The 25,458-nt window shown below is 47.1% G+C and overlaps 17 non-coding genes across 17 annotated transcripts; all 17 read left to right on the forward strand.

The window, feature by feature from the left end:
- Positions 1 to 9,563: 9,563 nt before the first annotated feature.
- On the forward strand, positions 9,564 to 9,646 carry TRNAL-CAG (transfer RNA leucine (anticodon CAG)). The gene has a single exon. It is a non-coding gene; the product is annotated as a tRNA-Leu (tRNA).
- Positions 9,647 to 10,944: 1,298 nt separating this feature from the next.
- Positions 10,945 to 11,027, forward strand: TRNAL-UAG (transfer RNA leucine (anticodon UAG)). Its single transcript has one exon. It is a non-coding gene; the product is annotated as a tRNA-Leu (tRNA).
- Positions 11,028 to 11,659: 632 nt separating this feature from the next.
- TRNAL-CAG (transfer RNA leucine (anticodon CAG)) lies at positions 11,660 to 11,742 on the forward strand. The gene has a single exon. It is a non-coding gene; the product is annotated as a tRNA-Leu (tRNA).
- Positions 11,743 to 11,933: 191 nt separating this feature from the next.
- TRNAL-AAG (transfer RNA leucine (anticodon AAG)) lies at positions 11,934 to 12,016 on the forward strand. Its single transcript has one exon. It is a non-coding gene; the product is annotated as a tRNA-Leu (tRNA).
- A 1,026-nt stretch (positions 12,017 to 13,042) lies between these two features.
- TRNAL-UAG (transfer RNA leucine (anticodon UAG)) lies at positions 13,043 to 13,125 on the forward strand. Its single transcript has one exon. It is a non-coding gene; the product is annotated as a tRNA-Leu (tRNA).
- Positions 13,126 to 13,757: 632 nt separating this feature from the next.
- TRNAL-CAG (transfer RNA leucine (anticodon CAG)) lies at positions 13,758 to 13,840 on the forward strand. The gene has a single exon. It is a non-coding gene; the product is annotated as a tRNA-Leu (tRNA).
- Positions 13,841 to 14,031: 191 nt separating this feature from the next.
- Positions 14,032 to 14,114, forward strand: TRNAL-AAG (transfer RNA leucine (anticodon AAG)). The gene has a single exon. It is a non-coding gene; the product is annotated as a tRNA-Leu (tRNA).
- Positions 14,115 to 15,140: 1,026 nt separating this feature from the next.
- On the forward strand, positions 15,141 to 15,223 carry TRNAL-UAG (transfer RNA leucine (anticodon UAG)). The gene has a single exon. It is a non-coding gene; the product is annotated as a tRNA-Leu (tRNA).
- A 632-nt stretch (positions 15,224 to 15,855) lies between these two features.
- Positions 15,856 to 15,938, forward strand: TRNAL-CAG (transfer RNA leucine (anticodon CAG)). The gene has a single exon. It is a non-coding gene; the product is annotated as a tRNA-Leu (tRNA).
- A 189-nt stretch (positions 15,939 to 16,127) lies between these two features.
- Positions 16,128 to 16,210, forward strand: TRNAL-AAG (transfer RNA leucine (anticodon AAG)). The gene has a single exon. It is a non-coding gene; the product is annotated as a tRNA-Leu (tRNA).
- Positions 16,211 to 17,951: 1,741 nt separating this feature from the next.
- Positions 17,952 to 18,034, forward strand: TRNAL-CAG (transfer RNA leucine (anticodon CAG)). Its single transcript has one exon. It is a non-coding gene; the product is annotated as a tRNA-Leu (tRNA).
- Positions 18,035 to 18,223: 189 nt separating this feature from the next.
- Positions 18,224 to 18,306, forward strand: TRNAL-AAG (transfer RNA leucine (anticodon AAG)). Its single transcript has one exon. It is a non-coding gene; the product is annotated as a tRNA-Leu (tRNA).
- Positions 18,307 to 20,184: 1,878 nt separating this feature from the next.
- TRNAL-AAG (transfer RNA leucine (anticodon AAG)) lies at positions 20,185 to 20,267 on the forward strand. Its single transcript has one exon. It is a non-coding gene; the product is annotated as a tRNA-Leu (tRNA).
- A 1,741-nt stretch (positions 20,268 to 22,008) lies between these two features.
- On the forward strand, positions 22,009 to 22,091 carry TRNAL-CAG (transfer RNA leucine (anticodon CAG)). Its single transcript has one exon. It is a non-coding gene; the product is annotated as a tRNA-Leu (tRNA).
- Positions 22,092 to 22,280: 189 nt separating this feature from the next.
- TRNAL-AAG (transfer RNA leucine (anticodon AAG)) lies at positions 22,281 to 22,363 on the forward strand. Its single transcript has one exon. It is a non-coding gene; the product is annotated as a tRNA-Leu (tRNA).
- A 1,735-nt stretch (positions 22,364 to 24,098) lies between these two features.
- TRNAL-CAG (transfer RNA leucine (anticodon CAG)) lies at positions 24,099 to 24,181 on the forward strand. Its single transcript has one exon. It is a non-coding gene; the product is annotated as a tRNA-Leu (tRNA).
- A 189-nt stretch (positions 24,182 to 24,370) lies between these two features.
- Positions 24,371 to 24,453, forward strand: TRNAL-AAG (transfer RNA leucine (anticodon AAG)). The gene has a single exon. It is a non-coding gene; the product is annotated as a tRNA-Leu (tRNA).
- Positions 24,454 to 25,458: the final 1,005 nt, after the last annotated feature.

Below are 25,458 nucleotides of genomic sequence, written 5' to 3' on the forward strand. Positions count from 1 at the left end.
CCTCGTCCCCGCCGAGGAAGAGCTCCGCTCCGTTGAGCCGCTCTCCCCCCGCTGAGGAGATCGCTGTGTTGACCGCCTGGAAGGCTCGCTGCTGTGGTGCCCCCCAGCCCCTCCCTGAGGCCGTGACCGACTGTGTCTCCTCGTCCCCGCCGAGGAAGAGCTCCGCTCCGTTGAGCCGCTCTTCCCCCGCTGAGGGGATCGCTGTGTCGACCGCCTAAGAGGGCCCGCTGCTGTGCCTCACCCTCCCGCCAGAAATCCTCACCGGACGCAAACAGACCCAGGGGACAGACCTCCGAACTGGACGGACGCCTCGGGTGCCAGCCTCGCTCTGCCTGAGCCGCTGGGCACCTCGCCTTTGTCCCCGGAGGAAAGCCGCCACCGAGACCGTCAACGGGCTCGGGGCCCGCAACGTTTGTTTTTGCCCCTTTTTGTTGTGCCAGCCGCCCTGCCTACGAGTGCCCCCGGCCTCCAGATCAGCTGTGGTGCGAGCCGCCTTTCGCAGCTGACTCGCACCGCTCTCTGTGTGCCTGCCTGCAGCTCCGCGCTGAGAAGAGCGCTCCAGCCCCTCCCGCTGGAATCCTTTAGCTGTCGGGGAGACGAGGCTGCAATCAGAGCCCCTGCCCGAGTGACTGGGGCTGCGCTGGGTCCGTGGGCCTCCCCTCCACCTGGACAGCTCTGAGGTCGGTGTTTCCCCCCCGAGGGGGTCCCGCAGACCAGGGGGGCCATCAGCTGTCAGAGACCCGGCCGGGCCGATCGCGTCTCACGCGGGAAGCGTGAGACTTGGCAGGGCGTCGGGATTTCACCCGTCTAAAGCGCAACCGAGTGCAGAAACGAACAAAGAATCAAGAGAACACTGTGGAATACAACTTAAGAGAAGAACAGTGCATTTTTTGAACTACAACTAAAAGAGAGCTTGCCTATTTACAACCTGTGGGTATACAGAACCGTTATTTGATCTTGTGATAAGTCTGACCTAAGAGATATATATATTTTACATAAAGAAGCGTATTTTTATATATTCACAGCCTGGTGTCCATTTGTGGGGGGGATTGGTATATTTTACTGTGTGTGTGTCTACAAATGCTTAACTGACTAACGCCTGGAGAATCGCCTTGGCTGCTCACGCCACGCACCTAGAGGGTGAGCAAGGGTAATTCTGAAGGGTCATCCTTTGCCCTGACTTAGAGGAGAGGGTCCCTGCTTGTCACAAGTACCTACTTGCGCCAACCAGAGACCCCCAATTCTAACATTGGTCGCAGCGGTGAGGATTTGCGAATTTGCATTTGTAGTTTACATACAGTGAATTACTGATCACCACATAGGGAGAGCAGATCTATAACGCAGCCACAGGTTTCCAGTTCCTTTTTGCTAATTTTGTTGAGACCTCTGCCATTACTGAAGCCATGCCTGGCTCACTTCCTGCCGGAAGAGCGCTCTCTACCTTCTCTGGAGCAGATGACATAGATTGGAGAGAGGGAGCCTTGAGGAGCTTAACCAATGACCAGCTGAAAGATCTCTGCACAAAATGCAGAATTGCCAAAGGTGGATTGAGCAACAAGACCCAACTCGTGACGGCGCTGAGAGCCTGGAGGGAGTCAAGAGATCCACAGACCCCGGTGGATATCATTCCACCAGATGGCGCTGGAGAGCCCCCCAGAGGCCTGTCACCAGAGGAGCTGGCAGACAGAGCCGCAGACAGGGCACATGCAATGGAGATGGCAAGATTAGCTGGGCAAATGGAAATGGAAAAACAAAAACTGGAAATGGACAAGCAAAGATTGGCCATGGAGGCACAGCAACGCCAGCTGGACCATGACCTGAGAATGAAGGAGTTGGATCAAAGAGGTTTGGGAACAGCTCCTTCTGGTGGCAGCACAACGCCGGTGCAGGTAGAGTCCAAGGTGTACATCCCCAAAGATATAGTTAAAGAATTCTTTAGGGGGGATGACATAGGACAGTGGTTTAGGGCATATGAGGTAGCCATGTCCTCCCACCGGGTCCCTGAGAAAGATTGGGGAGCGGGGTTGTGGGGAAGGTTCCTTAGCGAAGGGCGGGACACCCTGCTAGATTTGCCCACTGCAGAACAGATTTCTTATCCCCACATGAAAGAGGCCTTAATGACCAGGTATGGGCTTACCCCTGAATTATATAGACAGAGGTTCAGGGGGTGTGCAAAGCGTCCTGGGACTACGTATGTGGAGTATGTGAATTTTTTTTGCAGAGCCCTGGATGGTTGGGTGAAGGGTAACAAGGTGAATGATTTTCAAAGTCTCTTTGATTTAATTGCATGGGAGCACTTGTCTGATAACTGTTTTCCTGAGTTACGCCAGCACCTGATTGATAGCAAGCTGTCCAACCCGAGGAAGCTTGCTGAGGAGGCGGACCGCTGGCTCAGCACCAGGGTCCACAAGGGTCCAGTGGGAGACTCCGCCAAGGGTGGGCAGGGTCCCCAGCAGAAGAGTGGGGGGGACAGGGGTAAACAGAAAGGGTTCCCTAAAGGCCCCCAAAGTAATCCCCAAGGGAACCAGCAGAAGGGTTCTCAGCCTCCCCCACCCCCAAAGCAGAATGGGGCCCCGACAGGTAGACCTGTTCCAAAGGGGCCCTTCAATTGTTACAAATGTGGTGACCCGGGACACATAGCCAGTGACCCCAAGTGTCGCCTGTTTGGAAAACCAGCACCCACTGGTGCTCCGCCCCGACAAGTGACCAGTGTTCACTTAGGAGAAGAAGTGATGGTCCCGGGGGGTGGAGATCCTGTTCAGATGACCCTAGTCTCACTAGGAGACAGTGAGATGGTCCCTACAAACTACCTGCCCTCTAACACTAAAAAATATGGGCAGGTGGTTACCATCAATGGTAAGAAAGCTGAGGCTCTTAGAGATACAGGAGCCAGTGTGACTGCAGTGAGGCAGCACCTGGTGTCTCAAGAGCAGGTTGTACCCCATGCCTACTGTAGGGTTGTCAACGCTGACAATTCAGAGAGTCAGTGTCCGATGGCTCAAGTTCCCTTCGAGTGGGGGGGGGTCTCTGGTACTCTGCAGGTCTGTGTGAGGAAAACCATGCCTGTTGACTGTTTGCTAGGGAATGACTTGGAGGACTCCCCTTGGGAAAAGGTGGAGAAAACGACTCACCTGAGGATGGTGGGTCTACCTGACTGGGCGTGCGTGACCACCCGGTCAATGGCAGCCAGTAGGGGTGATCAAGAAGTCCTGGGACCTGAAGGAGAGGCCCAGGAACCGGCCTTAGGGAGAAGGCGCAGGGGGCGCGGGAAACCGGCCCCTGCTGTTCCCACGGTCCAGGAGGAAGCAGACCTTGAGGGGGATGCCCTGGAGCCTACAGGGGAACAGATTGCTGAACTGGGGGACCTGCCTGAGCTGACCCATTGGCAGCAAGAAGGAGGCCCCTCCAGGGAGGAATTCTGCAGGGAGCAGAAAGAATGCCCTTCTCTCGTGGGTATGCGGCAGCAGGCTGCAGACCAGGCCAATGGTGTTCAGGCCAAAACACATTATGTGTACTGGGAGAATGACCTCCTGTATTCCGAGCCTAAGACTGCTGAACCTGGGTCAGCCCGTGTGCTGGTGGTACCCCAGAAGTTCAGAGCCTTCCTACTGGGACTGGCTCATGATGTGCCGTTAGCAGGACATTTGGGGATGGACAAGACCTATGACAGGCTTGTCACCCACTTTTACTGGCCCCAAATGCACAAGAGCTCAGATGCTCATTGTAGGACCTGTCCAACTTGCCAGGCAAGTGGGAAGAGTGGAGGGAAGAACAAGGCTCCACTCCAACCATTCCCTGTGGTCAGTACTCCATTCCAACGAGTGGGTATTGACATTGTTGGGCCTCTGGACCCCAAGACAGCCATGGGCAACAGGTTCATCCTGGTCTTGGTGGATCATGCCACCCGGTACCCTGAAGCCATCCCTCTGAGGACAGTGACGGCCCCCGTGGTGGGGCGTGCACTAATGGGAATTTTCTCCAGAGTGGGGTTCCCTCTAGAGGTGGTGAGCGACAGAGGGACCAACTTCATATCCAAGTATATGAAGTCCCTTTGGCAAGAGTGTGGTGTGACCTACAAGTTCACCACACCTTACCATCCCCAAGGAAATGGGTTGGTTGAAAGATTCAACCGAACCCTAAAGGGCATGATCATGGGCCTGGAAGGTCCAATGAGGCGTAAGTGGGACGTCCTCTTACCATGCCTGCTCTTTGCATACCGCGAGGTGCCACAGAAGTCTCTAGGGTTCAGCCCCTTTGAGCTGCTGTATGGTCACCCCGTGAGAGGACCACTGAGTTTGGTAAAGGAAGGCTGGGAGCAATCTCCCAGGAAACCTCCCCAGAATGTATATAGCTACATGCTGGCCTTCAGAAACCAAACCAGGCGCTTCAGACAACTTGCTGAGGCAAATCTGGAAGCTAGCCAGGAGGAGATGAAGCGGTGGTACGACCAGAATGCCACTCTGGTAGAGCTTCAGCCTGGACAAGAGGTGTATGTCTTGGCCCCAGTGGAACCCTGTGCACTTCAGGATAAGTGGACAGGCCCATTTGAGGTTGTGGAGCGCAAGAGCTCAGTGACATACTTGGTGGACATGAAGACGCCCAGGAATCCTTTAAGGGTCTTACATGTCAACCGCCTCAAGCCCCACTTGAAAAGGTCCGAAGTGGGCATGCTGTTGGCCACTGATGATGGAATGGAAGAGGAGTCTGAGCCTCTTCCTGACCTCTTAGTGGCCTGTGAGAAAGATGGGTCAGTGGATGGAGTTAACCTCTCACCCACCCTGACCCCTGAGCAACAGGAAGACTGCCGCCAGTTGCTGGGGCAGTTTCCAGACCTGTTCTCCCTGGTTCCTAGTGTCACAGACTGGTGCGTCCATGATGTGGACACAGGAGACAGCTTACCTGTGAAGCATAAGGCTTACAGGGTAACTGACAGGGTCCGGGCCTGCATCAAGGAGGAGGTCTCCAAGATGCTTGCTCTTAGGGTGGTTGAGTCTTCCAGCAGTCCTTGGTCCAGCCCCGTGGTCTTGGTCCCAAAGGCTGCTGCGCCGGGAGCCACACCTGAACTCCGGTTCTGTGTGGACTACAGAGGACTCAATTCAGTCACCAAGACTGACGCGCACCCTATCCCCAGAGCTGATGAGCTCATTGATCGGCTAGGGGCTGCCCGGTTCCTCAGCACGTTTGATTTAACGTCTGGGTACTGGCAGATCGCCTTGACCGATGGGGCAAAGGAGAGGTCCGCATTCTCCACACCAGATGGGCATTTCCAGTTCCGGGTTATGCCATTTGGGATGAAGAATGCCCCTGCCACCTTTCAGAGGTTGGTCAACCAGGTGTTGGTTGGGCTGGATGAGTTCAGTGCCGCCTACCTGGATGACATCGCAGTGTTCAGTGGCACCTGGCCAGAACACCTGCGGCACCTCTGGGAAGTGTTGATGGCCCTGCGCAAGGCAGGCCTCACAATCAAGGCGAGCAAGTGCCAGATTGGGCAGGGTTCCGTGGTGTACTTGGGACACCAAGTGGGGAGTGGCAAGGTGGCACCCTTGCAACCCAAAATTGAGACCATCCTGGCTTGGGAACCCCCCAAGACCCAGACTGCAGTGAGAGCCTTCCTGGGGCTCACTGGGTATTACAGGAGGTTTGTCAAGGGCTATGGCACTATTGTGACCCCCTTGACAGAGCTGACTTCTAAGAAGCAGCCCAGGAATGTGATTTGGACTGACACCTGTCAGAAGGCTTTTGACACCCTGAAGACTGCCATGTGCACGGCACCCGTGCTCCTGGCTCCTGACTTCTCCAAGGAATTCATAGTGCAAACAGACGCTTCAGAGCATGGTGTAGGGGCTGTTCTCTCACAGATGACTGAGGAGGGCTGGGACCACCCTGTAGCCTTCATCAGTAGGAGGTTACTTCCCCGGGAAAGTAGGTGGAGTGCAATAGAGCGTGAAGCATTTGCTGTGGTCTGGGCACTGAAGAAGCTAAGACCCTACTTGTTTGGGTCTCACTTCCGGGTTCAGACAGACCACAGGCCCCTCAGATGGTTGATGCAAATGAGGGGTGAGAACCCAAAACTGTTGAGGTGGTCCATCTCCCTACAGGGTATGGACTTTACGGTGGAACACCGCCCTGGCACAGATCACGCCAACGCTGACGGTCTGTCCAGGTTTTTCCGCCTTAGTGATGTGGAACTCCCTGGGGAAGGGTAGTTCCCCCCACATTTCAGCTGGAGGGGACACGTGTTAGACCTGGCACCTTGGCGTGAGTTTCCCTTCCACTTTTTGCTGTTGTGCCTCAGATGTTTTTGCTGGTGTCCGCGACTCAGGGCACTGCGCCACGGCCAACCCGTGCCGCAGTGCAAGTGCTCCCTACTGTAAAGTGTACATGTGATTGATATACCTGATTGGTTCATTGGATTTACTGTCAGTCCCCAGTAAAGTGCACCAGGAGTGCCAGGGCTTGTGAATGCCAATACTGCTAGTGGGCCTGCAGCGCTGGTTGCGCCACCCACAGAAGCAGCCTTAAAATGTGTCTAGGGTCTGCCATTGCAGAACCTGCGTACAGTCTGGTACTGTCATGCTGGCTGGGCAAGTGAACACACTTGCCAGCCCCTAAACCTTCCCTTAACTTCATGTTAGTCACCCCTATGGTAGGCCTGAGGGCAGGGTGCATTGTAAGTATAAGGTAGAACATGCCCAGATGTGTGTGGCATGTTCTAATAGTGAATTACTGCCAAATTCGTTTTTCACTATTGTAAGGCTACCAGTTCCCTTCTAGGCCAGATGGGCTGCTGGAATTATTACACTCTATAATCCCAGCAGGCTCAGGGAACATGGTAGAAATTAATGTTTAGTATGCCTGAACTCAGAATAATAAAATACTTCTTTTAGTAAAGTTTATTTTAATATCCTGTGTTTGCAAATGCTACTTTTAGAAAGTTAGCATTTGCTTGCCTAACCATTTCAGCCCGCCTCTGCTTGGATGTGGATCTGACTGTCTGGTGTGTGTGAGTGACAGGGCTGGGAGTTGACAGGTAGTGAATAGCCAGATGACACCTTAGTGGGTGGTGGGAGTTTCCCCTGAATGATGCATCAGGCTGTGCTCTGCCACCACAATGCTGGCTCCGCCCTCCTGGAGAGCGACTGATGACTCAGCCTGCACCTGGCCCAGGAAAGACCGAAGCTTGTCAACAGAGTGCTCAGGCTGCCCCTGTCTTCACAATGCCGGCTCCGCCCCCCTGGGGAGCGGCTGATGTGCCTGCCCTCACACTGAATGCAGAAGCAGAAGTACCCACCACAAGTGCTCAGGAGCTGAGAGCAGTTATGCAGAGGCCCCCCTGGCCAGTGAGAACAAAAGAAACTGTGTATAAAAGTAGGAGCCCTGCTCCTTGTAAATTAGAATCCTGTTTCACCACGAACGACCTCTGCCCGACTAGAAGGAGAAGAGACGCTGGGAGAACTGGCCTGCTGCTTGCCTTGCTGAGAAAGGAGAGGAAAAGACTTGATGAGAAAAGACTTTGCTGCTTTGTGCTTAAACATTCTCCAAGGGCTTGACTGAGCTTGCCCCCTGACCTGAGCCACAGGACCATCTGGCTCAACCTGCCTCTGCTCGTCTGCCGGTAATTAACCGGGATATCTACTACTGCCGGAGCTGTGACTTTGGTGCCCCCCAGCCCCTCTCTGAGGCCGTGACCGACTGTGTCTCCTCGTCCCCGCCGAGGAAGAGCTCCGCTCCGTTGAGCCGCTCTCCCCCCGCTGAGGAGATCGCTGTGTTGACCGCCTGGAAGGCTCGCTGCTGTGGTGCCCCCCAGCCCCTCCCTGAGGCCGTGACCGACTGTGTCTCCTCGTCCCCGCCGAGGAAGAGCTCCGCTCCGTTGAGCCGCTCTTCCCCCGCTGAGGGGATCGCTGTGTCGACCGCCTAAGAGGGCCCGCTGCTGTGCCTCACCCTCCCGCCAGAAATCCCCACCGGACGCAAACAGACCCAGGGGACAGACCTCCGAACTGGACGGACGCCTCGGGTGCCAGCCTCGCTCTGCCTGAGCCGCTGGGCACCTCGCCTTTGTCCCCGGAGGAAAGCCGCCACCGAGACCGTCAACGGGCTCGGGGCCCGCAACGTTTGTTTTTGCCCCTTTTTGTTGTGCCAGCCGCCCTGCCTACGAGTGCCCCCGGCCTCCAGATCAGCTGTGGTGCGAGCCGCCTTTCGCAGCTGACTCGCACCGCTCTCTGTGTGCCTGCCTGCAGCTCCGCGCTGAGAAGAGCGCTCCAGCCCCTCCCGCTGGAATCCTTTAGCTGTCGGGGAGACGAGGCTGCAATCAGAGCCCCTGCCCGAGTGACTGGGGCTGCGCTGGGTCCGTGGGCCTCCCCTCCACCTGGACAGCTCTGAGGTCGGTGTTTCCCCCCCGAGGGGGTCCCGCAGACCAGGGGGGCCATCAGCTGTCAGAGACCCGGCCGGGCCGATCGCGTCTCACGCGGGAAGCGTGAGACTTGGCAGGGCGTCGGGATTTCACCCGTCTAAAGCGCAACCGAGTGCAGAAACGAACAAAGAATCAAGAGAACACTGTGGAATACAACTTAAGAGAAGAACAGTGCATTTTTTGAACTACAACTAAAAGAGAGCTTGCCTATTTACAACCTGTGGGTATACAGAACCGTTATTTGATCTTGTGATAAGTCTGACCTAAGAGATATATATATTTTACATAAAGAAGCGTATTTTTATATATTCACAGCCTGGTGTCCATTTGTGGGGGGATTGGTATATTTTACTGTGTGTGTGTCTACAAATGCTTAACTGACTAACGCCTGGAGAATCGCCTTGGCTGCTCACGCCACGCACCTAGAGGGTGAGCAAGGGTAATTCTGAAGGGTCATCCTTTGCCCTGACTTAGAGGAGAGGGTCCCTGCTTGTCACAAGTACCTACTTGCGCCAACCAGAGACCCCCAATTCTAACAATCTTCTTCATCAGGATAACATCTGATGGAAGTTGCATCTCTTCGTCTTCACCTGGGACGTTATTCCGTCCTCGTCTAGTCAAGAGAGCTTGGGTTTCTCATATATTTCTGTTTTACAAAGTCTTGCTGATAAAGTGCAATCCTTACCAAATGAGCTTAGGACCCATGTAAGAGCTCATCTAGAAGAGTCATGCTCTTGTATTCCCTGGCCAGACAGGCCATGCAAATTTGGAAGAATGCCAAGCACCTGGTAGACAGCTGTACTCCAGCACACTTACAGCAATGTCCTCAGGGCTGTGATCAGGGGCTGCTTAGATTTGCGTATTCCACCCTATGTTGTGACATTGAGCTCCCTTGTTGAATTTGCTTTAGTCAGCCAAGATGTGGCTGTTGACTCAATTTCAAAGCAGCTTTGGGCCGTTCAAGTGGCTGGTGAATAGCACTTTCTCTTTGTACGCTTTAAAGGTCTAAAGAGTTCTTAATAGGTACTGCTCTGTATGGATTGTTCAAAGATCTGTTGGAAATGCTTATAATGGGATAAATAAATTGAGGGCATGATTTTTCGGTACCATACTTGCATGGCTGTCTGGCTTGTGGAAGGTGCTGCAAATGCAAGTCAGGATGGCCGAGTGGTCTAAGGCGCTGCGTTCAGGTCGCAGTCTCTTCTGGAGTTGTGGGTTCAAATCCCACTTCTGACAAACCTGTGTTTAATCTTCTTTTTTCTTGAGGGAGAAAATCAGATCATTTCCCTCACATGGGCTTATATGGTTGTCTTTTTGGAAAAGTGCAGTGAGTTTTTTTCTTGCTATAGCCACTTATGGCCTAAGATGTGTGTTTTTTTTGTTCACACTATCTTTCTCACTATGTAGATGGACAAGCAACATGTGGTCAGGATGGCCGAGTGGTCTAAGGCGCTGCGATAATGTCGCAGTCTCTCCTGGAGGCGTGGGTTCGAATCCCACTTCTGACAAAACTTTATGTCCATTTTGTCTCTGCGTTCCTTCAGATTCTCAGCTAAAAATTGGCAGTGCATATAATATCTGAATAAGTACCAAACTTCAGTGTCAACTGCAAATGAATTTGCCCAATTCTGTCTTCAAGCTCGTATAATATTCTTCTAGCACTAGTGGTGTTTTATGTGTTTTTTGGGGGGTGCCTAAAAAATCCCTTTTATTGAAGAAATGGCTTACATTCAGTCTTGTGATATTTTTGGTTTCCAATAAGTAGATTTTTAATTTTATGTAACCTCATTTTCTAATGATCCATTCAAGAGATGTTTCCACTATGAAATGAAGAGCAAGGGGAAAGAGCACAAATGATAGAGCCAGTGAGTGAGATGGGGTGTTGAGAAAGGAGAGAATGAAACAAAGACAGAGTGAGTGAACGGCAGGTAGGCATAGAAGAGGAGACTAGAAGTGAAGGTGACTTGCTTTTCCCTGCTCTTGACCTCCCACCCATCTCAAACCAATCACAAACATACCTTCTATGCAACGTTGGTATGCAGAACTTCACTCCTCAGCCAGTGAGGGTGAGTCCCAAGCCAGGGGCTAGAGAGCAAAAGAATGGATGTGCTCAGACGTTCCTTGCTAGGGACAGTTGATCTGAAACAAGGCCTGCTCTCTTGTTTCCAGCAAGGATCTAGAAATTCTGCATGAATCTGCAAGGCACATTGACAGCATAAATTTGCATAAACTGCCCCACCTTCTGCCTTCCTACTTCCTGAGCAATAGTTGTTTGTGTATAAAGAGAGAGGTCGCAGGCAAGATAATTTTGTGAGTAGGATACAGAACCCTAAATAGCTGGTGAGAGGTATAAGTTATTCTAAAAGCATAAAAACAGTACACCTGTGAAATGAAATGCTTTCATATGTGATCTTCTGTGTTTATTGTCCTGTGCAAAAAGTTGCACCTTGTGTTTGAAGGTTGAAATTATTTCAAGCTTGCATGGACGCAGAAATTTCTGAGTGACTTTTATACATTTCTTAGGACTCTTCACTGTCAGGATGGCCGAGTGGTCTAAGGTGCTGTGTTTAGGCTGCAGTCTCCTCTGGAGGCGTGGGTTCGAATCCCACTTCTGAAATGACTTTTGGAGATATAATCTTCTTCATCAGGATAACATCTGATGGAAGTTGCATCTCTTCGTCTTCACCTGGGACGTTATTCCGTCCTCGTCTAGTCAAGAGAGCTTGGGTTTCTCATATATTTCTGTTTTACAAAGTCTTGCTGATAAAGTGCAATCCTTACCAAATGAGCTTAGGACCCATGTAAGAGCTCATCTAGAAGAGTCATGCTCTTGTATTCCCTGGCCAGACAGGCCATGCAAATTTGGAAGAATGCCAAGCACCTGGTAGACAGCTGTACTCCAGCACACTTACAGCAATGTCCTCAGGGCTGTGATCAGGGGCTGCTTAGATTTGTGTATTCCACCCTATGTTGTGACATTGAGCTCCCTTGTTGAATTTGCTTTAGTCAGCCAAGATGTGGCTGTTGACTCAATTTCAAAGCAGCTTTGGGCCGTTCAAGTGGCTGGTGAATAGCACTTTCTCTTTGTACTCATTAAAGGTCTAAAGAGTTCTTCATAGGTACTGCTCTGTATGGATTGTTCAAAGATCTGTTGGAAATGCTTATAATGGGATAAATAAATTGAGGGCATGCCTTTTCGGTACCCCACTTGCATGGCTGTCTGGCTTGTGGAAGGTGCTGCAATTGCAAGTCAGGATGGCCGAGTGGTCTAAGGCGCTGCGTTCAGGTCGCAGTCTCTTCTGGAGGCGTGGGTTCAAATCCCACTTCTGACAAACCTGTGTTTAATCTTCTTTTTTCTTGAGGGAGAAAATCAGATCATTTCCCTCACATGGGCTTATATGGTTGTCTTTTTGGAAAAGTGCAGTGAGTTTTTTTTCTTGCTATAGCCACTCATGGCCTAAGATGTGTGTTTTTTTTTGTTCACACTATCTTTCTCACTATGTAGATGAACAAGCAACATGTGGTCAGGATGGCCGAGTGGTCTAAGGCGCTGCGTTAAGGCCGCAGTCTCTCTTGGAGGCGTGGGTTCGAATCCCACTTCTGACAAAACTTTAAGTCCATTTTGTCTCTGCGTTCCTTCAGAATCTCAGCTAAAAATTGGCAGTGCATATAATATCTGAATAAGTACCAAACTTCAGTTTCAACTGCAAATGAATTTGCCCAATTCTGTCTTCAAGCTCGTATAATATTCTTCTAGCACTAGTGGTGTTTTATGTGTTTTTTGGGGGGTGCCTAAAATATCCCTTTTATTGAAGAAATGGCTTACATTCAGTCTTGTGATATTTTTGGTTTCCAATAAGTAGATTTTTAATTTTATGTAACCTCATTTTCTAATGATCCATTCAAGAGATGTTTCCACTATGAAATGAAGAGCAAGGGGAAAGAGCACAAATGATAGAGCCAGTGAGTGAGATGGGGTGTTGAGGAAGGAGAGAATGAAACAAAGACAGAGTGAGTGAACGGCAGGTAGGCATAGAAGAGGAGACTAGAAGTGAAGGTGACTTGCTTTTCCCTGCTCTTGACCTCCCACCCATCTCAAACCAATCACAAACATACCTTCTATTCAACGTTGGAATGCAGAACTTCACTCCTCAGCCAGTGAGGGTGAGTCCCAAGCCAGGGGCTAGAGAGCAAAAGAATGGATGTGCTCAGACGTTCCTTGCTAGGGACAGTTGATCTGAAACAAGGCCTGCTCTCTTGTTTCCAGCAAGGATCTAGAAATTCTGCATGAATCTGCAAGGCACATTGACAGCATAAATTTGCATAAACTGCCCCACCTTCTGCCTTCCTACTTCCTGAGCAGTAGTTGTTTGTGTATAAAGAGAGAGGTCGCAGGCAAGGTAATTTTGTGAGTAGGATACAGAACCCTAAATAGCTGCTGAGAGGTATAAGTTATTCTAAAAGCATAAAAACAGTACACCTGTGAAATGAAATGCTTTCATATGTGATCTTCTGTGTTTATTGTCCTGTGCAAAAAGTTGCACCTTGTGTTTGAAGGTTGAAATTATTTCAAACTTGCATGGACGCAGAAATTTCTGAGTGACTTTAATACATTTCTTAAGACTCTCCACTGTCAGGATGGCCGAGTGGTCTAAGGCGCTGTGTTTAGGCCACGGTCTCCTCTGGAGGCGTGGGTTCGAATCCCACTTCTGACATGACTTTTGGAGATATAATCTTCTTCATCAGGATAACATCTGATGGAAGTTGCATCTGTTCGTCTTCACCTGGGACGTTATTCCGTCCTCGTCTAGTCAAGAGAGCTTGGGTTTCTCATATATTTCTGTTGTACAAAGTCTTGCTGATAAAGTGCTATCCTTACCAAATGAGCTTAGGACCCATGTAAGAGCTCATCTAGAAGAGTCACGCTCTTGTATTCCCTGGCCAGACAGGCCATGCAAATTTGGAAGAATGCCAAGCACCTGGTAGACAGCTGTACTCCAGCACACTTACAGCAATGTCCTCAGGGCTGTGATCAGGGGCTGCTTAGATTTGCGTATTCCACCCTATTTTGTGACATTGAGCTCCCTTGTTGAATTTGCTTTAGTCAGCCAAGATGTGGCTGTTGACTCAATTTCAAAGCAGCTTTGGGCCGTTCAAGTGGCTGGTGAATAGCACTTTCTCTTTGTACTCATTAAAGGTCTAAAGAGTTCTTCATAGGTACTGCTCTGTATGGATTGTTCAAAGATCTGTTGGAAATGCTTATAATGGGATAAATAAATTGAGGGCATGCCTTTTCGGTACCCCACTTGCATGGCTGTCTGGCTTGTGGAAGGTGCTGCAATTGCAAGTCAGGATGGCCGAGTGGTCTAAGGCGCTGCGTTCAGGTCGCAGTCTCTTCTGGAGGCGTGGGTTCAAATCCCACTTCTGACAAACCTGTGTTTAATCTTCTTTTTTCTTGAGGGAGAAAATCAGATCATTTCCCTCACATGGGCTTATATGGTTGTCTTTTTGGAAAAGTGCAGTGAGTTTTTTTTCTTGCTATAGCCACTCATGGCCTAAGATGTGTGTTTTTTTTTGTTCACACTATCTTTCTCACTATGTAGATGAACAAGCAACATGTGGTCAGGATGGCCGAGTGGTCTAAGGCGCTGCGTTAAGGCCGCAGTCTCTCCTGGAGGCGTGGGTTCGAATCCCACTTCTGACAAAACTTTAAGTCCATTTTGTCTCTGCGTTCCTTCAGAATCTCAGCTAAAAATTGGCAGTGCATATAATATCTGAATAAGTACCAAACTTCAGTTTCAACTGCAAATGAATTTGCCCAATTCTGTCTTCAAGCTCGTATAATATTCTTCTAGCACTAGTGGTGTTTTATGTGTTTTTTGGGGGGTGCCTAAAATATCCCTTTTATTGAAGAAATGGCTTACATTCAGTCTTGTGATATTTTTGGTTTCCAATAAGTAGATTTTTAATTTTATGTAACCTCATTTTCTAATGATCCATTCAAGAGATGTTTCCACTATGAAATGAAGAGCAAGGGGAAAGAGCACAAATGATAGAGCCAGTGAGTGAGATGGGGTGTTGAGGAAGGAGAGAATGAAACAAAGACAGAGTGAGTGAACGGCAGGTAGGCATAGAAGAGGAGACTAGAAGTGAAGGTGACTTGCTTTTCCCTGCTCTTGACCTCCCACCCATCTCAAACCAATCACAAACATACCTTCTATTCAACGTTGGAATGCAGAACTTCACTCCTCAGCCAGTGAGGGTGAGTCCCAAGCCAGGGGCTAGAGAGCAAAAGAATGGATGTGCTCAGACGTTCCTTGCTAGGGACAGTTGATCTGAAACAAGGCCTGCTCTCTTGTTTCCAGCAAGGATCTAGAAATTCTGCATGAATCTGCAAGGCACATTGACAGCATAAATTTGCATAAACTGCCCCACCTTCTGCCTTCCTACTTCCTGAGCAGTAGTTGTTTGTGTATAAAGAGAGAGGTCGCAGGCAAGGTAATTTTGTGAGTAGGATACAGAACCCTAAATAGCTGCTGAGAGGTATAAGTTATTCTAAAAGCATAAAAACAGTACACCTGTGAAATGAAATGCTTTCATATGTGATCTTCTGTGTTTATTGTCCTGTGCAAAAAGTTGCACCTTGTGTTTGAAGGTTGAAATTATTTCAAACTTGCATGGACGCAGAAATTTCTGAGTGACTTTAATACATTTCTTAGGACTCTCCACTGTCAGGATGGCCGAGTGGTCTAAGGCGCTGTGTTTAGGCCGCGGTCTCCTCTGGAGGCGTGGGTTCGAATCCCACTTCTGACATGACTTTTGGAGATATAATCTTCTTCATCAGGATAACATCTGATGGAAGTTGCATCTGTTCGTCTTCACCTGGGACGTTATTCCGTCCTCGTCTAGTCAAGAGAGCTTGGGTTTCTCATATATTTCTGTTGTACAAAGTCTTGCTGATAAAGTGCTATCCTTACCAAATGAGCTTAGGACCCATGTAAGAGCTCATCTAGAAGAGTCACGCTCTTGTATTCCCTGGCCAGACAGGCCATGCAAATTTGGAAGAATGCCAAGCACCTGGTAGACAGCTGTACTCCAGCACACTTACAGCAATGTCCTCAGGGCTGTGATCAGGGGCTGCTTAGATTTGCGTATTCCACCCTATTTTGTGACATTGAGCTCCCTTGTTGAATTTGCTTTAGTCAGCCAAGATGTGGCTGTTGACTCAATTTCAAAGCAGCTTTGGGCCGTTCAAGTGGCTGGTGAATAGCACTTTCTCTTTGTACGCTTTAAAGGTCTAAAGAGTTCTTCATAGGTACTGCTCTGTATGGATTGTTCAAAGATCTGTTGGAAATGCTTATAATGGGATAAATAAATTGAGGGCATGCCTTTTCGGTACCAAACTTGCATGGCTGTCTGGCTTGTGGAAGGTGCTGCAAATGCAAGTCAGGATGGCTGAGTGGTCTAAGGCGCTGCGTTCAGGACGCAGTCTCTTCTGGAGGCGTGGGTTCAAATCCCACTTCTGACAAACCTGTGTTTAATCTTCTTTTTTCTTGAGGGAAAAAATCAGATCATTTCCCTCACATGGGCTTATATGGTTGTCTTTTTGGAAAAGTGCAGTGAGTTTTTTTCTTGCTATAGCCACTTATGGCCTAAGATGTGTGTTTTTTTTGTTCACACTATCTTTCTCACTATGTAGATGGACAAGCAACATGTGGTCAGGATGGCCGAGTGGTCTAAGGCGCTGCGTTAAGGCCGCAGTCTCTCCTGGAGGCGTGGGTTCGAATCCCACTTCTGACAAACCTTTAAGTCCATTTTGTCTCTGCGTTCCTTCAGAATCTCAGCTAAAAATTGGCAGTGCATATAATATCTGAATAAGTACCAAACTTCAGTTTCAACTGCAAATGAATTTGCCCAATTCTGTCTTCAAGCTCGTATAATATTCTTCTAGCACTAGTGGTGTTTTATGTGTTTTTTGGGGGGTGCCTAAAAAATCCCTTTTATTGAAGAAATGGCTTACATTCAGTCTTGTGATATTTTTGGTTTCCAATAAGTAGATTTTTAATTTTATGTAACCTCATTTTCTAATGATCCATTCAAGAGATGTTTCCACTATGAAATGAAGAGCAAGGGGAAAGAGCACAAATGATAGAGCCAGTGAGTGAGATGGGGTGTTGAGGAAGGAGAGAATGAAACAAAGACAGAGTGAGTGAACGGCAGGTAGGCATAGAAGAGGAGACTAGAAGTGAAAGTGACTTGCTTTTCCCTGCTCTTGACCTCCCACCCATCTCAAACCAATCACAAACATACCTTCTATTCAACGTTGGTATGCAGAACTTCACTCCTCAGCCAGTGAGTGTGAGTCCCAAGCCAGGGGCTAGAGAGCAAAAGAATGGATGTGCTCAGACGTTCCTTGCTAGGGACAGTTGATCTGAAACAAGGCCTGCTCTCTTGTTTCCAGCAAGGATCTAGAAATTCTGCATGAATGTGCAAGGCACATTGACAGCATAAATTTGCATAAACTGCCCCACCTTCTGCCTTCCTACTTCCTGAGCAGTAGTTGTTTGTGTATAGAGAGAAAGGTCGCAGGCAAGGTAATTTTGTGAGTAGGATACAGAACCCTAAATAGCTGGTGAGAGGTATAAGTTATTCTAAAAGCATAAAAACAGTACACCTGTGAAATGAAATGCTTTCATATGTGATCTTCTGTGTTTATTGTCCTGTGCAAAAAGTTGCACCTTGTGTTTGAAGGTTGAAATTATTTCAAGCTTGCATGGACGCAGAAATTTCTGAGTGACTTTTATACATTTCTTAGGACTCTTCACTGTCAGGATGGCCGAGTGGTCTAAGGTGCTGTGTTTAGGCCACAGTCTCCTCTGGAGACGTGGGTTCGAATCCCACTTCTGAAATGACTTTTGGAGATATAATCTTCTTCATCAGGATAACATCTGATGGAAGTTGCTTCTGTTCGTCTTCACCTGGGACGTTATTCTGTCCTCGTCTAGTCAAGAGAGCTTGGGTTTCTCATATATTTCTGTTGTACAAAGTCTTGCTGATAAAGTGCAATCCTTACCAAATGAGCTTATGACCCATGTAAGAGCTCATCTAGAAGAGTCATTCTCTTGTATTCCCTGGCCAGACAGGCCATACAAATTTGGAAGAATGCCAAGCACCTGGTAGACAGCTGGACTCCAGCACACTTACAGCAATTTCCTCAGGGCAGTGATCAGGGGCTGCTTAGATTTGCGAATTCCACCCTATGTTGTGACATTGAGATCCCTTGTTGAATTTGCTTTAGTCAGCCAAGATGTGGCTATTGACTCAATTTCAAAGCAGCTTTGGGCCGTTCAAGTGGCTGGTGAATAGCACTTTCTCTTTGTACGCTTTAAAGGTCTAAAGAGTTCTTCATAGGTACTGCTCTGTATGGATTGTTCAAAGATCTGTTGGAAATGCTTATAATGGGATAAATAAATTGAGGGCATGCCTTTTCGGTACCCCACTTGCATGGCTGTCTGGCTTGTGGAAGGTGCTGCAAATGCAAGTCAGGATGGCCGAGTGGTCTAAGGCGCTGCGTTCAGGTCGCAGTCTCTTCTGGAGGCGTGGGTTCAAATCCCACTTCTGACAAACCTGTGTTTAATCTTCTTTTTTCTTGAGGAAGAAAATCAGATCATTTCCCTCACATGGGCTTATATGGTTGTCTTTTTGGAAAAGTGCAGTGAGTTTTTTTCTTGCTATAGCCACTTATGGCCTAAGATGTGTGTTTTTTTTGTTCGCACTATCTTTCTCACTATGTAGATGGACAAGCAATATGTGGTCAGGATGGCCAAGTGGTCTAAGGCGCTGCGTTAAGGCCGCAGTCTCTCCTTGAGGCGTGGGTTCGAATCCCACTTCTGACAAAACTTTAAGTCCATTTTGTCTCTGCGTTCCTTCAGAATCTAAGCTAAAAATTGGCAGTGCATAAAATATCTGAATAAGTACCAAACTTCAGTTTCAACTGCAAATGAATTTGCCCAATTCTGTCTTCAAGCTCTTATAATATTCTTCTAGCACTAGTGGTGTTTTATGTGTTTTTTGGGGGGTGCCTAAAAAATCCCTTTTATTGAAGAAATGGCTTACATTCAGTCTTGTGATATTTTTGGTTTCCAATAAGTAGATTTTTAATTTTATGTAATCTCATTTTCTAATGATCCATTCAAGAGATGTTTCCACTATGAAATGAAGAGCAAGGGGAAAGAGCACAAATGATAGAGCGAGTGCTGCTCTTGACCTCCCACCCATCTCAAACCAATCACAAACATACCTTCTATGCAACGTTGGTATGCAGAACTTCACTCCTCAGCCAGTGAGGGTGAGTCCCAAGCCAGGGGCTAGAGAGCAAAAAGAATGGATGTGCTCAGACGTTCCTTGCTAGGGACAGTTGATCTGAAACAAGGCCTGCTCTCTTGTTTCCAGCAAGGATCTAGAAATTCTGCATGAATCTGCAAGGCACATTGACAGCATAAATTTGCATAAACTGCCCCACCTTCTGCCTTCCTACTTCCTGAGCAGTAGTTGTTTGTGTATAAAGAGAGAGGTCGCAGGCAAGATAATTTTGTGAGTAGGAAACAGAACCCTAAATAGCTGGTGAGAGGTATAAGTTATTCTAAAAGCATAAAAACAGTACACCTGTGAAATGAAATGCTTTCATATGTGATCTTCTGTGTTTATTGTCCTGTGCAAAAAGTTGCACCTTGTGTTTGAAGGTTGAAATTATTTCAAGCTTGCATGGACGCAGACATTTCTGAGTGACTTTTATACATTTCTTAGGCCTCTTCACTGTCAGGATGGCCGAGTGGACTAAGGCGCTGTGTTTAGGGTGCAGTCTCCTCTGGAGGTGTGGGTTCGAATCCCACTTCTGAAATGACTTTTGGAGATATAATCTTCTTCATCAGGATAACATCTGATGGAAGTTGCATCTGTTCGTCTTCACCTGGGACGTTATTCCGTCCTCGTCTAGTCAAGAGAGCTTGGGTTTCTCATATATTTCTGTTGTACAAAGTCTTGCTCATAAAGTGCAATCCTTACCAAATGAGCTTAGGACCCATGTAAGAGCTCATCTAGAAGAGTCATGCTCTTGTATTCCCTGGCCAGACAGGCCATGCAAATTTGGAAGAATGCCAAGCACCTGGTAGACAGCTGTACTCCAGCACACTTACAGCAATGTCCTTAGGGCTGTGATCAGGGGCTGCTTAGATTTGCGTATTCCACCCTATGTTGTGACATTGAGCTCCCTTGTTGAATTTGCTCTAGTCAGCCAAGATGTGGCTGTTGACTCAATTTCAAAGTAGCTTTGGGCCGTTCAAGTGGCTGGTGAATAGCACTTTCTCTTTGTACGCTTTAAAGGTCTAAAGAGTTCTTCATAGGTACTGCTCTGTATGGATTGTTCAAAGATCTGTTGGAAATGCTTATAATGGGATAAATAAATTGAGGGCATGCCTTTTCGGTACCCCACTTGCATGGCTGTCTGGCTTGTGTAAGTTGTCTAAGGCGCTGCGTTCAGGTCGCAGTCTCTTCTGGAGGCGTGGGTTCAAATCCCACTTCTGACAAACCTGTGTTTAATCTTCTTTTTTCTTGAGGGAGAAAATCAGATCATTTCCCTCACATGGGCTTATATGGTTGTCTTTTTGGAAAAGTGCAGTGAGTTTTTTTCTTGCTATAGCCACTTATGGCCTAAGATGTGTGTTTTTTTTGTTCACACTATCTTTCTCACTATGTAGATGGACAAGCAACATGTGGTCAGGATGGCCGAGTGGTCTAAGGCGCTGAGTTAAGGCCGCAGTCTCTCCTCGAGGCGTGGGTTCGAATCCCACTTCTGACAAAACTTTAAGTCCATTTTGTCTCTGCGTTCCTTCAGAATCTAAGCTAAAAATTGGCAGTGCATAAAATATCTGAATAAGTACCAAACTTCAGTTTCAACTGCAAATGAATTTGCACAATTCTGTCTTCAAGCTCTTATAATATTCTTCTAGCACTAGTGGTGTTTTATGTGTTTTTTGGGGGGTGCCTAAAAAATCCCTTTTATTGAAGAAATGGCTTACATTCAGTCTTGTGATATTTTTGGTTTCCAATAAGTAGATTTTTAATTTTATGTAACCTCATTTTCTAATGATCCATTCTAGAGATGTTTCCACTATGAAATGAAGAGCAAGGGGAAAGAGCACAAATGATAGAGCGAGTGAGTGAGATGGGGTGTTGAGGAAGGAGAGAATGAAACAAAGACAGAGTGAGTGAACGGCAGGTAGGCATAGAAGAGGAGACTAGAAGTGAAAGTGACTTGCTTTTCCCTGCTCTTGACCTCCCACCCATCTCAAACCAATCACAAACATACCCTCTATGCAACGTTGGTATGCAGAACTTCACTCCTCAGCCAGTGAGGGTGAGTCCCAAGCCAGGGGCTAGAGAGCAAAAGAATGGATGTGCTCAGAAGTTCCTTGCTAGGGACAGTTGATCTGAAACAAGGCCTGCTCTCTTGTTTCCAGCAAGGATCTAGAAATTCTGCATGAATGTGCAAGGCACATTGACAGCATAAATTTGCATAAACTGCCCCACCTTCTGCCTTCCTACTTCCTGAGCAGTAGTTGTTTGTGTATAGAGAGAAAGGTCGCAGGCAAGGTAATTTTGTGAGTAGGATACAGAACCCTAAATAGCTGGTGAGAGGTATAAGTTATTCTAAAAGCATAAAAACAGTACACCTGTGAAATGAAATGCTTTCATATGTGATCTTCTGTGTTTATTGTCCTGTGCAAAAAGTTGCACCTTGTGTTTGAAGGTTGAAATTATTTCAAGCTTGCATGGACGCAGAAATTTCTGAGTGACTTTTATACATTTCTTAAGACTCTTCACTGTCAGGATGGCTGAGTGGTCTAAGGCGCTGTGTTTAGGCTGCAGTCTCCTCTGGGGGTGTGGGTTCGAATCCCACTTCTGAAATGACTTTTGGAGATATAATCTTCTTCATCAGGATAACATCTGATGGAAGTTGCTTCTGTTCGTCTTCACCTGGGACTTTATTCTGTCCTCGTCTAGTCAAGAGAGCTTGGGTTTCTCATATATTTCTGTTGTACAAAGTCTTGCTGATAAAGTGCAATCCTTACCAAATGAGCTTATGACCCATGTAAGAGCTCATCTAGAAGAGTCATTCTCTTGTATTCCCTGGCCAGACAGGCCATACACATTTGGAAGAATGCCAAGCACATGGTAGACAACTGGACTCCAGCACACTTACAGCAATTTCCTCAGGGCAGTGATCAGGGGCTACTTAGATTTGCGAATTCCACCCTATGTTGTGACATTGAGATCCCTTGTTGAATTTGCTTTAGTCAGCCAAGATGTGGCTGTTGACTCAATTTCAAAGCAGCTTTGGGCCGTTCAAGTGGCTGGTGAATAGCACTTTCTCTTTGTACGCTTTAAAGGTCTAAAGAGTTCTTCATAGGTACTGCTCTGTATGGATTGTTCAAAGATCTGTTGGAAATGCTTATAATGGGATAAATAAATTGAGGGCATGCCTTTTCGGTACCAAACTTGCATGGCTGTCTGGCTTGTGGAAGGTGCTGCAAAAGCAAGTCAGGATGGCTGAGTGGTCTAAGGCGCTGCGTTCAGGATGCAGTCTCTTCTGGAGGCGTGGGTTCAAATCCCACTTCTGACAAACCTGTGTTTAATCTTCTATTTTCTTGAGGGAGAAAATCAGATCATTTCCCTCACATGGGCTTATATGGTTGTCTTTTTGGAAAAGTGCAGTGAGTTTTTTTCTTGCTATAGCCACTTATGGCCTAAGATGTGTGTTTTTTTTGTTCACACTATCTTTCTCACTATGTAGATGGACAAGCAACATGTGGTCAGGATGGCCGAGTGGTCTAAGGCGCTGCGTTAAGGCCGCAGTCTCTCCTGGAGGCGTGGGTTCGAATCCCACTTCTGACAAAACTTTATGTCCATTTTGTCTCTGCGTTCCTTCAGAATCTCAGCTAAAAATTGGCAGTGCATATAATATCTGAATAAGTACCAAACTTCAGTTTCAACTGCAAATGAATTTGCCCAATTCTGTCTTCAAGCTCGTATAATATTCTTCTAGCACTAGTGGTGTTTTATGTGTTTTTTGGGGGGTGCCTAAAAAATCCCTTTTATTGAAGAAATGGCTTACATTCAGTCTTGTGATATTTTTGGTTTCCAATAAGTAGATTTTTAATTTTATGTAACCTCATTTTCTAATGATCCATTCAAGAGATGTTTCCACTATGAAATGAAGAGCAAGGGGAAAGAGCACAAATGATAGAGCGAGTAAGTGAGATGGGGTGTTGAGGAAGGAGAGAATGAAACAAAGACAGAGTGAGTGAACGGCAGGTAGGCATAGAAGAGGAGACTAGAAGTGAAAGTGACTTGCTTTTCCCTGCTCTTGACCTCCCACCCATCTCAAACCAATCACAAACATACCTTCTATGCAACGTTGGTATGCAGAACTTCACTCCTCAGGCAGTGAGGGTGAGTCCCAAGCCAGGGGCTAGAGAGCAAAAGAATGGATGTGCTCAGACGTTCCTTGCTAGGGACAGTTGATCTGAAACAAGGCCTGCTCTCTTGTTTCAAGCAAGGATCTAGAAATTCTGCATGAATGTGCAAGGCACATTGCCAGCATAAATCTGCATAAACTGCCCCACCTTCTGCCTTCCTACTTCCTGAGCAGTAGTTGTTTGTGTATAGAGAGAAAGGTCGCAGGCAAGGTAATTTTGTGAGTAGGATACAGAACCCTAAATAGCTGGTGAGAGGTATAAGTTATTCTAAAAGCATAAAAACAGTACACCTGTGAAATGAAATGCTTTCATATGTGATCTTCTGTGTTTATTGTCCTGTGCAAAAAGTTGCACCTTGTGTTTGAAGGTTGAAATTATTTCAAGCTTGCATGGACGCAGAAATTTCTGAGTGACTTTTATACATTTCTTAGGACTCTTCACTGTCAGGATGGCCGAGTGATCTAAGGCGCTGTGTTTAGGCTGCAGTCTCCTCTGGAGGCGTGGGATCGAATCCCACTTCTGAAATGACTTTTGGAGATATAATCTTCTTCATCAGGATAACATCTGATGGAAGTTGCATCTGTTCGTCTTCACCTGGGACGTTATTCCGTCCTCGTCTAGTCAAGAGAGCTTGGGTTTCTCATATATTTCTGTTGTACAAAGTCTTGCTGATAAAGTGCAATCCTTACCAAATGAGCTTAGGACCCATGTAAGAGCTCATCTAGAAGAGTCATGCTCTTGTATTCCCTGGCCAGACAGGCCATGCAAATTTGGAAGAATGCCAAGCACCTGGTAGACAGCTGTACTCCAGCACACTTACAGCAATGTCGGCTGTGATCAGGGGCTGCTTAGATTTGCGTATTCCACCCTATGTTGTGACATTGAGCTCCCTTGTTGAATTTGCTTTAGTCAGCCAAGATGTGGCTGTTGACTCAATTTCAAAGTAGCTTTGGGCCGTTCAAGTGGCTGGTGAATAGCACTTTCTCTTTGTACGCTTTAAAGGTCTAAAGAGTTCTTCATAGGTACTGCTCTGTATGGATTGTTCAAAGATCTGTTGGAAATGCTTATAATGGGATAAATAAATTGAGGGCATGCCTTTCGGTACCCCACTTGCATGGCTGTCTGGCTTGTGGAAGGTGCTGCAAATGCAAGTCAGGATGGCCGAGTGGACTAAGGCGCTGCGTTCAGGTCGCAGTCTCTTCTGGAGGCGTGGGTTCAAATCCCACTTCTGACAAACCTGTGTTTAATCTTCTTTTTTCTTGAGGGAGAAAATCAGATCATTTCCCTCACATGGGCTTATATGGTTGTCTTTTTGGAAAAGTGCAGTGAGTTTTTTTCTTGCTATAGCCACTTATGGCCTAAGATGTGTGTTTTTTTTGTTCACACTATCTTTCTCACTATGTAGATGGACAAGCAACATGTGGTCAGGATGGCCGAGTGGTCTAAGGCGCTGCGTTAAGGCCGCAGTCTCTCCTGGAGGCGTGGGTTCGAATCCCACTTCTGACAAAACTTTATGTCCATTTTGTCTCTGCGTTCCTTCAGATTCTCAGCTAAAAATTGGCAGTGCATATAATATCTGAATAAGTACCAAACTTCAGTGTCAACTGCAAATGAATTTGCCCAATTCTGTCTTCAAGCTCGTATAATATTCTTCTAGCACTAGTGGTGTTTTATGTGTTTTTTGGGGGGTGCCTAAAAAATCCCTTTTATTGAAGAAATGGCTTACATTCAGTCTTGTGATATTTTTGGTTTCCAATAAGTAGATTTTTAATTTTATGTAACCTCATTTTCTAATGATCCATTCAAGAGATGTTTCCACTATGAAATGAAGAGCAAGGGGAAAGAGCACAAATGATAGAGCCAGTGAGTGAGATGGGGTGTTGAGAAAGGAGAGAATGAAACAAAGACAGAGTGAGTGAACGGCAGGTAGGCATAGAAGAGGAGACTAGAAGTGAAGGTGACTTGCTTTTCCCTGCTCTTGACCTCCCACCCATCTCAAACCAATCACAAACATACCTTCTATGCAACGTTGGTATGCAGAACTTCACTCCTCAGCCAGTGAGGGTGAGTCCCAAGCCAGGGGCTAGAGAGCAAAAGAATGGATGTGCTCAGACGTTCCTTGCTAGGGACAGTTGATCTGAAACAAGGCCTGCTCTCTTGTTTCCAGCAAGGATCTAGAAATTCTGCATGAATCTGCAAGGCACATTGACAGCATAAATTTGCATAAACTGCCCCACCTTCTGCCTTCCTACTTCCTGAGCAATAGTTGTTTGTGTATAAAGAGAGAGGTCGCAGGCAAGATAATTTTGTGAGTAGGATACAGAACCCTAACTAGCTGGTGAGAGGTATAAGTTATTCTAAAAGCATAAAAACAGTACACCTGTGAAATGAAATGCTTTCATATGTGATCTTCTGTGTTTATTGTCCTGTGCAAAAAGTTGCACCTTGTGTTTGAAGGTTGAAATTATTTCAAGCTTGCATGGACGCAGAAATTTCTGAGTGACTTTTATA

The sequence above is a fragment of the Lissotriton helveticus genome, chromosome 8 (genome assembly GCF_964261635.1).
Source record: "Lissotriton helveticus chromosome 8, aLisHel1.1, whole genome shotgun sequence".
Taxonomy (NCBI): Eukaryota; Metazoa; Chordata; class Amphibia; order Caudata; family Salamandridae; genus Lissotriton; species Lissotriton helveticus.